A 13,743-nucleotide genomic window follows, 5' to 3' on the forward strand; every position below is an offset into this window, starting at 1 on the left:
GGACTGGGGCCATGTTGATTTGAAACGTCTTATTACTTTCCAATCACAGGAGGAGGGGGAGGGGAAAGAAGAGAAATTGGAGTAAGATATCGATGGGGAGAAAAGCAAGCTCACATCAGATGGTCCATGACCAAACAAATTGGCTACAAGAAGCTATGGTGGGAGAAAATTCAGAAATTCAGTATCTGAAGGAGTCTTTAACTCACACCCCAAGATCCTACATTGGGGGGAGGGATGGAACGAGGCCAGACCTGTGACCAAATGAACATGGAGTGCTCCAGCTGAGATGACCTCTACCAATACAAATATCCACCTGACCCAGGTCCAGTGCTCTATCCACTGTACCACATAATCATCAATATTGTCGCTGTTCTTAAAAAAGCAAAAAAAGGTTTGGGTCTACAAGGTGATTCAAAGTAAAATAAAGCAAAATCAGGAAAACAACGTACACAGCAAAGTAACAGAAAGAACAGCTAAGCAAATAAAACTGGGTACTGTAAAAATTACACGAGGAGAGTGTTGAAAAGGTACCTCCTTCCCTTCTTTACAGAGGTGGGGGGTTATGGGTGTGGAATACAACATACAATGTCACACTTGGTTGATGTGTGAGTTTTATTTTATTTTCCTCCCTCTTTTTTAGGTAGCTAGATGGCACAGTGCAGAGAGTGCTGCTCCTGGAGTCAGGAAGACCCAAGTTCAAATCTGCCTTTGGACACTTACTAGCTATGTGACCCTGGGCAAGCCATTTAACTTCTGTCTGCCTCAGTCTGCTTAACTGTAAAATGGAGATAATAAAGCACTTACAGAATTGTTTTGAAGATCAAATGAGATATTTGTAAAGTACCTGCCACATAGTAGGTGCTTAATAAATGTTTATTCACCTTTATCTTTGTTATGAGGCATGGCTCTCTGGAAGGGATATATTGGGAAATGTAAGTGATCTAAAAACAAAGAATAGCTTTTTAAAATTTTAAGGGGGGAGGCGATTAAGAAAACAACTTCCTTATACCCAGTGTCTGGGAAGTGTCATTTCCAATGGTCGTTTGGCAAGCCTCCTTCCCCTGCCACCCATGTACTCCAAAACATGGTTCTGTGACACTGACAGACATCTTAACAATGGCCATGACCATGACTAGCACTTTTCACAAGTTTCAGCATCATTTTAAGAAGTGACGCCACGCTGACCCCCTCTCACAGACCAAGAACACAACTCAGCATGTCAACTGAAAGTTGTGTTAATTTCCTTTAAAATTGATGGCACACTAGATAAATTACTTCCTCCAGCAACAAAGGTGTAAAAAAATGAGGATCGCAGACTTAAACATTTCTTCCTTTCATTCTGCCCAGGGTCATACAGCTAAAATTAATAACAACAACAACAGTATAATAATGATCACTAGCATCTGAGTCACACTTTCAAGTTTGCAAAGTACTTGACAAATATTTCGTTTTATATTCACAACCACCCAGGGAGGGAGGTATTATACTCATTTTACAGATGAGAAAACTGAGGCAGAGAGCAGTTAAGTGATTGGCTGGTGTCTAAGGCTGGAAGTGAACACAAGTCTTCCTGACTCCAAATTCAACACCCTCTCCACTGCAACACTGAGTAACACCAAGTGCATGAGACAGGATTCACACTCAGGTCTTCCTGACCTGAGTTTGCAGCTGTTCTCTCTATACATCTACCTCAAGAGGTCCCCTCTATCTTCAAATCTATGAACTTTGGTTGGAAAAACTTCCTAATAATTGGAACTTTCCAGAAGGGGACTGGGCTATCCTAAGAGGCACCAGAGGTCTGGAAGCAAAGGAAGTCACCCACTGCCGGTACTGAATCTTTATTTTGGGTGGACAGACCAGGAGGCTGTGTAGTTCAGCTCCCTCATTCTACAGACAAGGAAACTGAGGCCCAGTCCAGGAAGTGACTTGCCCAAGGTCTCTCTCTCTCTCTCTCTCTCACACACACACACACACACACACACACACACACACACGGAGGGCAGGAGGACACGGCTCCCTATTCAGCACTCCAAGTTCACGGAGCCATTGTATCATGCTGATGCCCAAATATTGCAAATGAGATTCTTATTAGGGTCTATGAGGTCCCCTCTGACTCTGAGATTCCATGACTGACTGACTAAAAGAACATGGAATCTCATCGTTCCGGCCTCTCCCAATTGCCTTCCCCCATCTGCCTCAAAGAAATATCTGGACATTAATACACCAGCTCAGGAGGACCTGGGTTCAAATTCCATCTTTGGCACTCACTGCCTGTGTGACCTTGGGCAAGTCACTTAACTGCTCTCTGCCTCAGTTTCCTCATCTGTAAAATGAGGGGGTTGGTTTAGATGGCCTCCAAAGTCCCTTCGAGCTCTTGATCCACGATCTTTCCAAAGTAAATGTCAGAGAAGGGGCAGAAATAATGATAATTATGTCATTTAAAAAAAATACCGAAAAGCAAGGCTTGGCTTCCTCTGGAGTTAAGGTGAGTGGAAGGACATGGCACCGGAGGTGTTGGGAGCGGTAGTTTTCCACCCTGGCCAAATGGGCATTGCTGAGCAAAGGGTGTCTAATGTAGGAATTTTGCAAATGCTGGTTAAGCAGATACAAAAATAACCAGTTAGAAGACCTGGCCCAAATCAGAGCAAACATAACTGGGTCTAGAGGCCCTTCTAGCTATGGCCATGCCTGCTCCGCGCTCTGGGCATTCTCAGCTCCACCTGGAAGGACCGGCTGACCCTCTGTTATTGACCGGCTGGAGTACTGCTCACAGATGTTTGACAGACAGCAGCCCCTACGAACACTCCAGTGAACCCATCTCCTCCAGCCAGATGAGATCATCGCTATCCATTGTTCTCATGCTAATGGCTGCCTAGGGGAGATTTAGCAAGAGCTGAGAGCATCAGTCATCAGCTTCAGAACTCCAGGATCCATCCTCTTCCACCACCAAGGGTGTAGTTCAAGAAAGGGATAATGGAACGAACCCCGAATTTGCCCGCTAAGTCGGGGGCAGAACCCGCTCCACCAAAGGAAAGATGAAAAATGTGGAGGATGGATGGACAAGACGCCCTGACCTCCCATCACGTAAACCCTGATGGCGGTTGGCAAGGTGGTTCACACCTTCTACTTTCTTCTCCTTTTCTATCTACAGCCTTAATTCTACTCACTCACTAACTTATGAGTTCATAGAAACCTGCCCAAAACTGCCTCTTGTCTCCTTCACCTCCTCTCTTCCAGCTCCCCCCACCAAAAAAAAAATCCTCAAATGGTGGGCAAGGAGAATGATTGATACAGAGAAGCAGTGGCCAAGGAAAAAGGAGAGAAGGCTGGAGCTGAGGTCATGAGAACCCCAGATTCTAGGTCTGTCTCCCGCATGCCCTGGCTCAATGCCCTCTCCTAGCTCCCCAGCTCACAGCCTGATCTCCCATCTACTCAGGACATATCTTGGCTCTGCCTAGTTATTGACGTGCTGGCTCCCAATTAGAATGGGAACTCCTTGAGGAGATCATTAATTATTAATAATTAAATTACTTTAAATAATTAATTCCCCCCAAATTGACAAGTATGTATGTTCTCTCCCTCTCACTTCTCTCCATTTAAAAAAAAAAAGGAAAAACAAAACCTTTGTAACAAACACACATAGTCAAGTAAAACAAATTTCTGTGGAGGCCATGTCCAAAACCGTAGGTCTCCTTCTGCATCTTGAATGCATCATTTTTTAACCTTTCTTTGTATCTCCAGTGCTTAACAGCGTTTGGCACACAGTACCATATGCAGGATCACAGATTTTCAGCCAGAAGGGACCTTACCAGAATCATCATGTTCAATCGTCTCATTTTCCTGATGAGGAATCTATGGCGGAGAGAAACTAAGTGACTTGCCCAGGGTCACACAGCTAAGAATTTGAACGTGAGTCTTCTTGACGCCACTATGTCTCTATCCGCTGAACCTTAGTGTTCTTATCTGTAAAATGGGGAGGGTGAGCCCTGCAAATACCAGCCTTACAAGGTTCCAATGAGGATAAAATGAAACAACGTACATTTTATAAAACATTTTTTGAAATCTAAAGGATTATAAAGATGCCAGGTTTTTTATTTTTTAATGGTGGTTTGGGTTACTTGAAAGAAGGAACTCCAGGTCCCTGCTCCCCACACCTGCCCTGCTTCAAATCTAGTCAATATTTGAATCTCACTGAAAAAAAGAGTTTAATTTTTGGGAAGATATCCCTGGAGAGGTTTGCAACCCAAAGCCACTACCAGGAGTATGGATTTGGACAAAGTACACGGGGAGTCCCTCACCACTCTCAGATATAATGTGTGTGTATATATATATATATATACACACATGCATACACGCATACATACATGTATATATATATATGAGAGACTCAGGCCTTGTCTAGTTTCAGGACCTACCTTCCTCCTCACCAGCTCCTACTGCCCCCCTGGAGTCACTGCCTACCTACCACCCCCCAGAGTCAGTCGCTGTCCAGAAGCTTTGGGGAGATCACTCCAATTATCTGGGACCAGGATGGGATCGATTGTTTTTAACGCTGGCTGCCAACTGGCCAAATTGTGTTTATTTTTTTCTCTCTTTACCTAAAAGTTCTTTCTTTCTTTCCTTCCTTCCCTCCTTCTCTCTCTCCTCCCTCCCAGAATGATCACGTGTACAAATTTTCAACTACCAAAATAAAGAGCTACCCACCACCTGACGGAGGTGACAGACGAAATATGTAGAATGAGACAGACACTTTTGGAAGTGGCCAACACAGGGATTTGTTTTGCTTGGCTACATACATTTGTTACAAGGGTTTGGGGGTGGGAATGGGAAAGAGATACAATAAATTATTAACTGAAACAAAAATAAAATTTAATTTAAAGACAAACAAACAAAAGAGCCGGACACCTAAATATAGCATTATAGTTTCTCCTTCTGTCTGTACTGACTTGGCCTTGGAATTTTTCTGGACTTGGTCCCCTTCTGACTTGTTTGTCCTTGGGAAAAGATCAAGGGGTCATAGATTTAGAACCGAGTGGTAGCTTTGAGGACACTGAGTCCAATGTCCTCACTGTGCAGCTAAGGAAGCTGAGGTCCGGAGCTGCTCAGCCACTTGCCTGAGGTTGGATGGTAAATGTCCGGGTTGGAACTGAACCAGGATCCTCCAACTCTTAGGCTCAGCAGCCTTTCCATGGCTTCCTCTTCTGTTTCCAAACATGGCAACATTGTCTTTGGGGTTTCTCTTCACCTCATAGTCTTATACCTAGCCCACTAGGTCAATAAGCTGAGATTATAAAGGGGTAGTTTTGAATCAATAAAAAGATTTCAGCTTGGCCTGTACCTAACACAATTCAGATTCTTCATAGATTCAAAGATAGAAAATCAGAACAAGCAGGGTCTCAAAGAACATCTACCACAGGAATTCTTAAACTGGGATCAATGAAGTTGTTTTTTTTAAAAATATTTTGATAACTTTCTTGTTGTGCAGTCGTGTCTGACTCTCGGTGACACCATTTGGGGTTTTCTTGGCAGAGATACTGGAGTGGTTTGCCATTTCCTTCTCCAGCCCATTTTATAGATGAGAAAACTGAGGCAAACAGAGTTAAGTGACTTGCCCAGAGGGGTCACACAGCTAGGAAGTGTCTGAGGTTGAATTTGAATTCAGGACTTCCTGACTCCAGGTACCAAGCTTTATCCACTTTGCCACCCAGCTGCCTCACTTTGGTAACTATTTCAATGTAACTGACTTAGAGCTTCATAAGGCAGCTAGGTGGTGCAGTGGTAAAGCTTAGTACCTGGAGTCAGGAAGACTTGAATTCAAATCCAGCCCCAGACATTTCCTAGCTTTGTTGCCCTGGGCAAGTCCCTTAATCCCTGTCTGCCTCAATTTCCCCAACTGTAAGATGGGGATAATAAAAGCACCTACCTCCCAGGCCTACTATGAAGATGAAATAAGATAATATTTGTCAAGTGATTTGCAAACCTTAACACACCATATACATGCTAGTTATGATTACCTATTGGTTTCCTTTGTAATCCCATCCATTTTGTTTTATTCAATTAAAAACTTTATTTTGAGAAGCGGCTCATAGCCCTCAACAGTCTGTGCCCAAGTGGTCCATAACACAAAGTAAAAAAGCCTGCTTTTAGTTCTTTCTGCCACATCAAAATGCCTCCTCCCTGCCCAACCACAGTTTTCACTTGGGTGTCAGAATGTTTTACCTCACTGGAATTTTATTATAACACACCCAGGGCCTTCGTTCCAAGGAACATAGAATAGGTGACCTCTAAGGTCTCTTCTGACTCTAAAACAGGCCTCAGACATTTTTAGGGAGTCTTAATACGGAGATCAAAGATCGGAGAAAAATTTATCTTTCATAATCCACCCCACCCTGTGTATCTCAGGTCCTTTGGATACTAAAGTTAACACAAGTATTAAGGAGCCATTTCAAGGACTATCCATCCTTCCCTATGCCCCCCAAAGAGCTGGATGGGCAGGGAGAGGTTTGTGGAGTAACCTGGGAATATTTTTGTTGTTGCCTCGATCTGTGATTTTCTTTCGCACCCCAATCAGCTGTCTCCCCTGGCCATCTTGCCATCGACCCTGCTGCCACTCCCACAGTGACTCCCAACCTTGCTTTGTCAGAGTAATCAAATCAAGACCACCATTTGTCCCTGGAAAGGAGTGTAATCCAAGGCCCTGTGGCAGCCCTCACCATCCCTGGGACCCACCAGACCAAAATTCCCTTCCCTAGCCACCATTCCCCTGAACATGTTAACCCCCTCTATTAGAACATAAGCTACCTGAAGGCCGGCAGTGTCTTCCTTTTGTATTTGTCTCCCTGGTGTTCAGCACAGTGCTAGGCACACAGGTATGGCTTAAATGTCTTTTCATTCATTCTTTCTTCATCAGGACAAGAGAAGCCTCCTGATAAGAAGATGCCCTCAACCAACTAAGGGCAGCAAGTGCCCACCAACTTAAGAAGTGCCCTGGGCGTTGAGAGGTTAAGTCGCCTTGCACAAAGTCCCAGAGTCAGTAAGTGTCAGAGACAGATCTGACCCTGGCTTTGAGGCCACCTCTATTACATTATGTCACCCCTCAACAACCCAGGCTTATTGTTAAAGCAGGACAAAAACTCTCCTTCTCTAAGAAAATGTGGCTGTTCAGTCGTGTCGACTTTTCACGACCCTGGGGACCACACTGTTCATGGGGTTTTCTTGGCAAAGATACCAGAGTGGTTAGCCATTTCCTTCTCTAGTGGATTAAGGCAAACAGAGGTTAAATGACTTGCCCAGGGTCATACAACTAGTCGGTTTCTGAGGCTGAATTTGAACTCAGTTCTTCCTGAATCCAGGGCCCAGAGCTTTATCCACAGAGCCACCCAGCTGCCTCCTGAGAAAATACAAGGGAGGAGAAACAAAAACAAAAAAGGTGGAGAGAAGCAGCTGGGAGAAATGAGGACAGCCGCTCCTGCTTGGGCCCAGGTGTCCTCTATTCCTCCTTGGGCTCTGCCAATGCCACAAGGCCAGACGCTGGCCTGTTCGTCTGACTGCTGTTGTGACAGCAACATGGATAAAGTAAGATGTCAGTGAATTTCCCTGCACTGAGATGACAAAGTTCCATTGCTATGGGCCAGGGTCAGCCTTAGGGGAACAATGGGGCCCTTTTATTCAATGTTTGTTGAATGAATTCAACTGAATTTGCTTCAATTCATTATTATTAACAACAGTGATAATGGCGGGCATTGATGGAGCACCTCAAGGTTTACAAAGTGTTTTATGTCCATGATCTCATTTAAACCACACAACAACCCCACTCATTACCCTGAGATGGGTAATGCAGACATCATTACCCCCACTTTATGGATGAAAAAACTGAGGCTCAGTACATCTAGTAAGTATGAGAGGCAGGGTTTGAACCCAGGTCTCTCCTGCTCCAAGGCCAAGATTCTTTCCTTTTTGCCATTCTGCATTGGAGGTATACAAGATTGATAGTGGGAATGAGACCAATGCATTAGCTACTGCTATGAGGAATGAGGTGATAAAGGCTCAGTCCACAAAATGCACCAGGAAGATTAGAAACAAAGAATTCATGAGATGTTGTGATGAGATGATGGAAATCAACAACTCCATTCCTTCAGACAAAATGGAGCACCACCAGGTCTTAACCAAGAGCTTGGCAGTGCACCGCCTCCATGGTCCTGCATGCCTTAGCATCTGTCCCGCCTCTTCTCCTTGTGGGGCCTCCCGGTACTGGGGTCTGACAGACCTATGTAACCTAGGGTCCTCCAAGCCTTGCCATCTGCCCTGAAGAACCACCTCCTTTTACATGTAGCCTCCCCTTTTTAAAGTGTGGACCTATCTGGCCTTTTCTGTTTTTGAATCCAGCACTCAGCAAAATGCTTTTTATGTACTTAATGCTTTTTCATTCATTCAATCAATCAGTTTATGACAGTAGAAATAACCGGATTTGGGAACTTTGACCCTGGGAGAATTCGACGTAGATAAGAAAGTTGAGATAGGCAGATGATTTAGAACTAGGGAATTGGAACTTGGTTGAAAGGTCAGGACTAAGATTATATGGTACCATACAATAGTTGGGAGTCATTCATACTGTTGACATCAAAGTGAATGAAACCAGCTTGCCAAGGAAGAGAATATAAAGAAAAAAGATCCAGGAGCTGAGGCCTGAGATGGACAAAGGTCGTTCACAGAATTTTAGTTCACCTCAATAATATGCATTAAGTACCGACTAAAAGTGACCGTAGTATTTTCTTCATAGGGCAGTTGTAAGACCCAAACAATGTATGTAAAGAGTTTTGAAAATCTGAAACATTTTATCAATACCATTATTGTTATTATGGTTACTGTATACAGAGCACTGTTGCAGGCACTGGGGGAGACACAAAGCTTAGATCCAATATGATCCCTGACTATGAGAAGAAGGTCCTGTGACTATGTACACATATGTCATATTCCTACACGCCACACGGCTCTGAAATCACATGAGAATATCACGAGTGCTTACACCAGAAATAAATCACTGTAACACAAAACGATACATGACTGAATAGATGAGAGAAGTATCTTCAGAACTGAGAGGCTGGGATTTGAAGGAAACTGAACAAAGAGGGGTGAAGGAGGACATTCTGCAGGGGTCGGGATCACTAGGACCAAAGCCAGAGACATGGGGAAAATGAAGGATGTGTTGGAAAGACAACAGACTGTCTAGTTTGGATCCATGGCAGCAAACAGAACGGGCCAGACGTAGACATGGAGGCTGGCGGTGCTGGATTTCAGAGGGCCACAGTTGCCTCCCAGCTCTGAATCTGTGATCTGATGATGGCCAGGTGAATGGTGACATCATAAACAAGGAAGACACTAGTCTTCTGCTTTCTGGTGAACCAAGATAGTTCTTAGTGGAAATAGGCTTACAGAGAAAGATAAAAAGCCTATTTGGGGGCCCCTGTGGATCATCTACTCCAATCCCTTCATTTGCCCCTAAGATCCCATTTTACAGGAATGGGAAACTGAGGACCAGTGAGGTCAAGTGAATGCATTCAGGGCCACACAGCTAGTTAGCTGCAAAATAAACAGCGTAGCAACTACGGCATTGGCTCTTGGGACAGATTTCCTGGGGCAGCCCTGGTTCTGATATTGATGTTGAGATGTGGCATAAGATTTCCATCAAGCTTCTTCTAGATACCCTTAAACCGTCTGGGAATTCACAATTCAATCAGCTGTGCACCTGGAGCTGTGTAATAAATATCAGGTTAATACTGTATGTTCTTAATACCAAAGCAATGGCTGCTCCAGTGAGCTACTCACTGGAAAGGAATTTGATCCATAATCTTACATTTTAATCTTTTATTATGATTGAGAAGGCATGCTGCACCAGAGAGACTCCTGGCCTAGGGTCAGAAGAGCTAGATTCAAAGCCGGCTCCCTGACTAGAGGCAGCACAGCAGAGTGGAGAGAGAGCCAGACTTTGAGAAGGAAAGATGTGGGTTCAAATCCTGTCTCAGACACTTACTAGGCAAACCCTTTCCTCTCTCTGGGCCTCAGTTTCCTCACCTGTAAAAAAAAAAAAGTCAAGGGGAGGATTGCAGACAATGATCTCAAAGGTCCCTTCAAGTTCCGCATCTATGGAATCATCAAGGCTGTCCTGGAGACACGGTTTATAAGAAAGAATTGGCTGGGAATCAGGGGAGACATGGAATGAATTCCTGGCTCTAATCACCAACAGACAAGCCCTTCCTATGTATCAGGCATTGTGCCAAGCTGGACATACAAAGACAAAGATGAAACAGTTCTGGCCTTCAAGGAGCTGACATTCTACCATACCCAAAGAGGTATGCATACGATGTTACTTACGAAGTAGATACAGGGTCACCTTAGAGGGGAAGGAGTTAGTGGCTGAGGGCCCCAAGGAAGGCTTCTTGGTCAAGGTACCTGAGCTGGGTCCCTAAGGGAAGCCAAGGGGTTCTCTGAGGTGGAGCCAGGGAGGAAATGAGTTACTAACCACGATCCTAGGCAAATCTGAGCCTCAGTTCTCCATTTTGTATAAAACACTTGCATCCAGAGAGGGGCTGGCTCTCAGCCTGGAAAAGCCAACACTGGCCATCATGATGTGAGGTCTGTTGGCCCAGCCCAGGATTGGAGAGGCTCATCAGCTGATAATGAGATAAAAATAGCAATAATTTAAAAGGGTGATCTACATTATTAATTTCCTGCAGGGTGATGAATTTTTCAGCCTTGGGGACTCAGCCCCATCAGAGGGTACAACCATACCAGCCACATTTACGTCCTTAGATACCACTATCCAGAGAAAAGTGGGAAGGGTCCCTTTAAGCAAGGCCCCTTACTGGAGAATGGATCAGAAAGCCCAATTTATAGTTTATAAGTTTACAATGGAAAAGGAAGCTCTATTAAGTATCTAGATCAAGGGTTTTAAACCTGGAGTCTACTACAGTAGGACATCCCTGAAACTGGATAGGAAAAATTACATATTTATTTTCAATAACCTCTAACTGAAATTGAACATCAAAGGGGTCCATGACACAAAAAATGATCAAGAACCTATGACCTAGATACTTGTGAGACATTGATCATTAATGACACTGAATGCTGTTTAATTATAATGACCAAGCTCGCTTTGGAAAAAGGAATATAAGAATGAACTTCCGAATGGTACTATGGAAAGAACCCAGGACTTGGATTCAAATCCCAGCCCTGCCACCTCCTTCCTACCTGTGTGACCTTGGTCAGGTCACTTACCCTGTCTCTGGGCCCCAGAGGAATTTGGACTAGTTGGCTCAAAATCTGTGATCCTACAATTTCTAATTTGCAGAGGTGGGGGAAGCATAACATTGCAGAAGCTGTCCGTGTTGAACGTGGGGGTTAGTTTTGCTGCGCTGTCGCTGTTTTTTAATCCTTTTTTATTCTTTCTTCTAAGTGCTGGCCTTCTGGGCGAGGAAGGGGAGAGCAGGATTTATTTGGAAATGATGGTGACAAAAAACATGCCAACAAAATTTTAAATAAATTAAGTGATCAACAAATATTCATTACCAAGTGCCTATTATGGGCCAGACACTGGGATGAGGTGTTTCTATTTGTGCCTTACCCTTTAAATTCCTATGGAAATAGGATCATCGGTTTAGGGCTAGAAGGGACCCAAAAGGTCCAGGCAATCAAAGAAGATCAAGGATTCTAAGCCATTTCCCCTGATTCTAAATTCAGGGAATCCAAGGCTTTTTTCCACTGTGCCACAATGGCCATCTGCTGGGCTTTAAGCTGAAGATACTAAGAAACATAAATACTAACAACTTCCTAGGACTATGGAAATTTCTAACAATGGTGACAAAGTCTTGTTACATTTTTAATAAAATGCAGAGAACGGAGAGAAGCCATTTTAATGGACCTGACGTGGCAACTCCTAGTGGGAGAGATTTATCACGGATGGATTTTGTGTTCTATTTTCTAACCACCTGCTTAAATGACCTTACTGCCAGGATTTGAATTATGTTTGAGGGTTACTCTATTCCAGGGAAATTTGTGGGCTGAGGAAGGAGTTGGAAAGGCACTGTGCATTTAACAAATGATGTATTTTTCATACAGTAAATGGCTGGTCTTAGGGTCAGGAAGACCTGGGTTCAAGTATTACCTCAAACATATGCTGCACATGTGACCCTGGACAAGTCACTTAACCTCTAAGTGGCCCCAGTGATTCTCTAAAACTGCAAGTTACAGACTGTTTCTAGAAGGGAATGTACACACTGGGAGTTCCCTAAAGTGATGCAATTTAAGGTCTGGATTCTCTTGTCCCTCCCCCCCACTCAAAAAAAAAAAACCTTTCACAACTCTAAGTTTGTGGTCTTCTAGAATATGGTCAAAATGTTAGGTCTTGGCTGGTCAGGATTTTAGAGTTGAGCATCTTATTCATTAAAAAGGCTATCTTTCATGGTTACTACTATTTGACCTTGGACGAGTCATAGCACCCCCTCTCAGTTTCCTCACAAGGATATGGGGGTTGGACTAGATGGTTTTTGGGGTCCCTTCTGCCTCCATATGTATGATCCCATGAAGCCAAATTCTGAGTACTTATGAGAACTAATCTTGGTCACAAGAGAAAAAATAATGTAATACACCTCCCTCCTCCCTGCAAAAATTTAGGGGTCTATAAGAGCAAAATGTTGCTTCCATTTTCTGGCCTCGTCCCAGTACAGCGTTCTTTCTGCTTAACTATTTTTTCTATGTTTTAAAAGAGGGTTGAATGATACCCAGAAATGGCTGTGATATAAAAATAAAAGACATAAACAAACATTTTTTAAGTAAAGAAAAAGTTTTAAAAAATTAAGACGTTATTAGTCTCCATTAATAAACTTAGGAAATTTTTTTCTATAGAAAGCAAAGGAGATGTTTCACCTGCTGCTAAACTCCCAGGAAGTTCTCTCCCTGAGTTGGCTACTAAATACTTTAATTTGTAATTTTCCTAGCTAAATTTAATCTGTGACCTTCAACCAAGTGGCCGTAGGAAAATGGGTTTTTAATTTTTTAAAATATCTTCTAAAAGTATAGCTCTTTGCTGGTTACCTACATCTGTGTCAGGATGCAACCTATACCAGGTAATGAAAACCAGAGACTGACTGACCCTCTGACCTTCCACTAAGTTCTATGAGTTTCTTAGAGAGGCGGGAGGAAAAACAAAAGCTAGATAAACCAGAGAAATCTAGGCGATACAGGAATAAAGCCAGTATTCTGAATAGGACAGCTCCAATTCAAACCCTTGGCTTGTCTCAGAGGAACAAACAGAGGGCTGAGAGTTCTCCACCTTCCAGCGAACTTGGGAGTGCTTAATATGCAACTGATGTCTTGCAGGAGGGACAATAGAAAAGAGAACCCCTGCAAAGGCACACTTTCTCATTGCCAAGGCCTAGAAAGTTTGAAGCAGCTGGCCTTCCAGACAGCAGGCTCAGAGCAGGGAAGCTGCTAAACTACAGGAGGGAGAGAATGACACACTGGATTCCACAACACATACAAGCCCAGGCTGGAGAGACTGACAAGTTAGCTCCTATGAAATATACAAGCCTAGGTAGAGAAACTGACCAGTTAAAGTGCGAGAAATGTACAAGTGCAGGTGGAGAAACTGACTAGTTAGATTTTTATGAAATGTACAAGTCCAGGTGGAGAAACTGACTAGTTAGATTCCATGAAATGAATGAGCCCAGTTGGAGAAAATGACAAGTT

The 13,743-nt window shown here is 43.6% G+C and overlaps 1 protein-coding gene across 5 annotated transcripts in view; it reads right to left on the reverse strand.

Annotated features, from left to right (window-relative positions):
* Positions 1–13,743, reverse strand: part of SPECC1 (sperm antigen with calponin homology and coiled-coil domains 1) — a 289,999-nt gene that overhangs the window by 217,524 nt on the left and 58,732 nt on the right. The gene's annotated exons all lie outside the window — the stretch shown is intronic.

This window comes from Vombatus ursinus, unplaced genomic scaffold (genome assembly GCF_900497805.2).
Source record: "Vombatus ursinus unplaced genomic scaffold, bare-nosed wombat genome assembly UNPS02014768.1, whole genome shotgun sequence".
NCBI lineage: Eukaryota > Metazoa > Chordata > Mammalia > Diprotodontia > Vombatidae > Vombatus > Vombatus ursinus.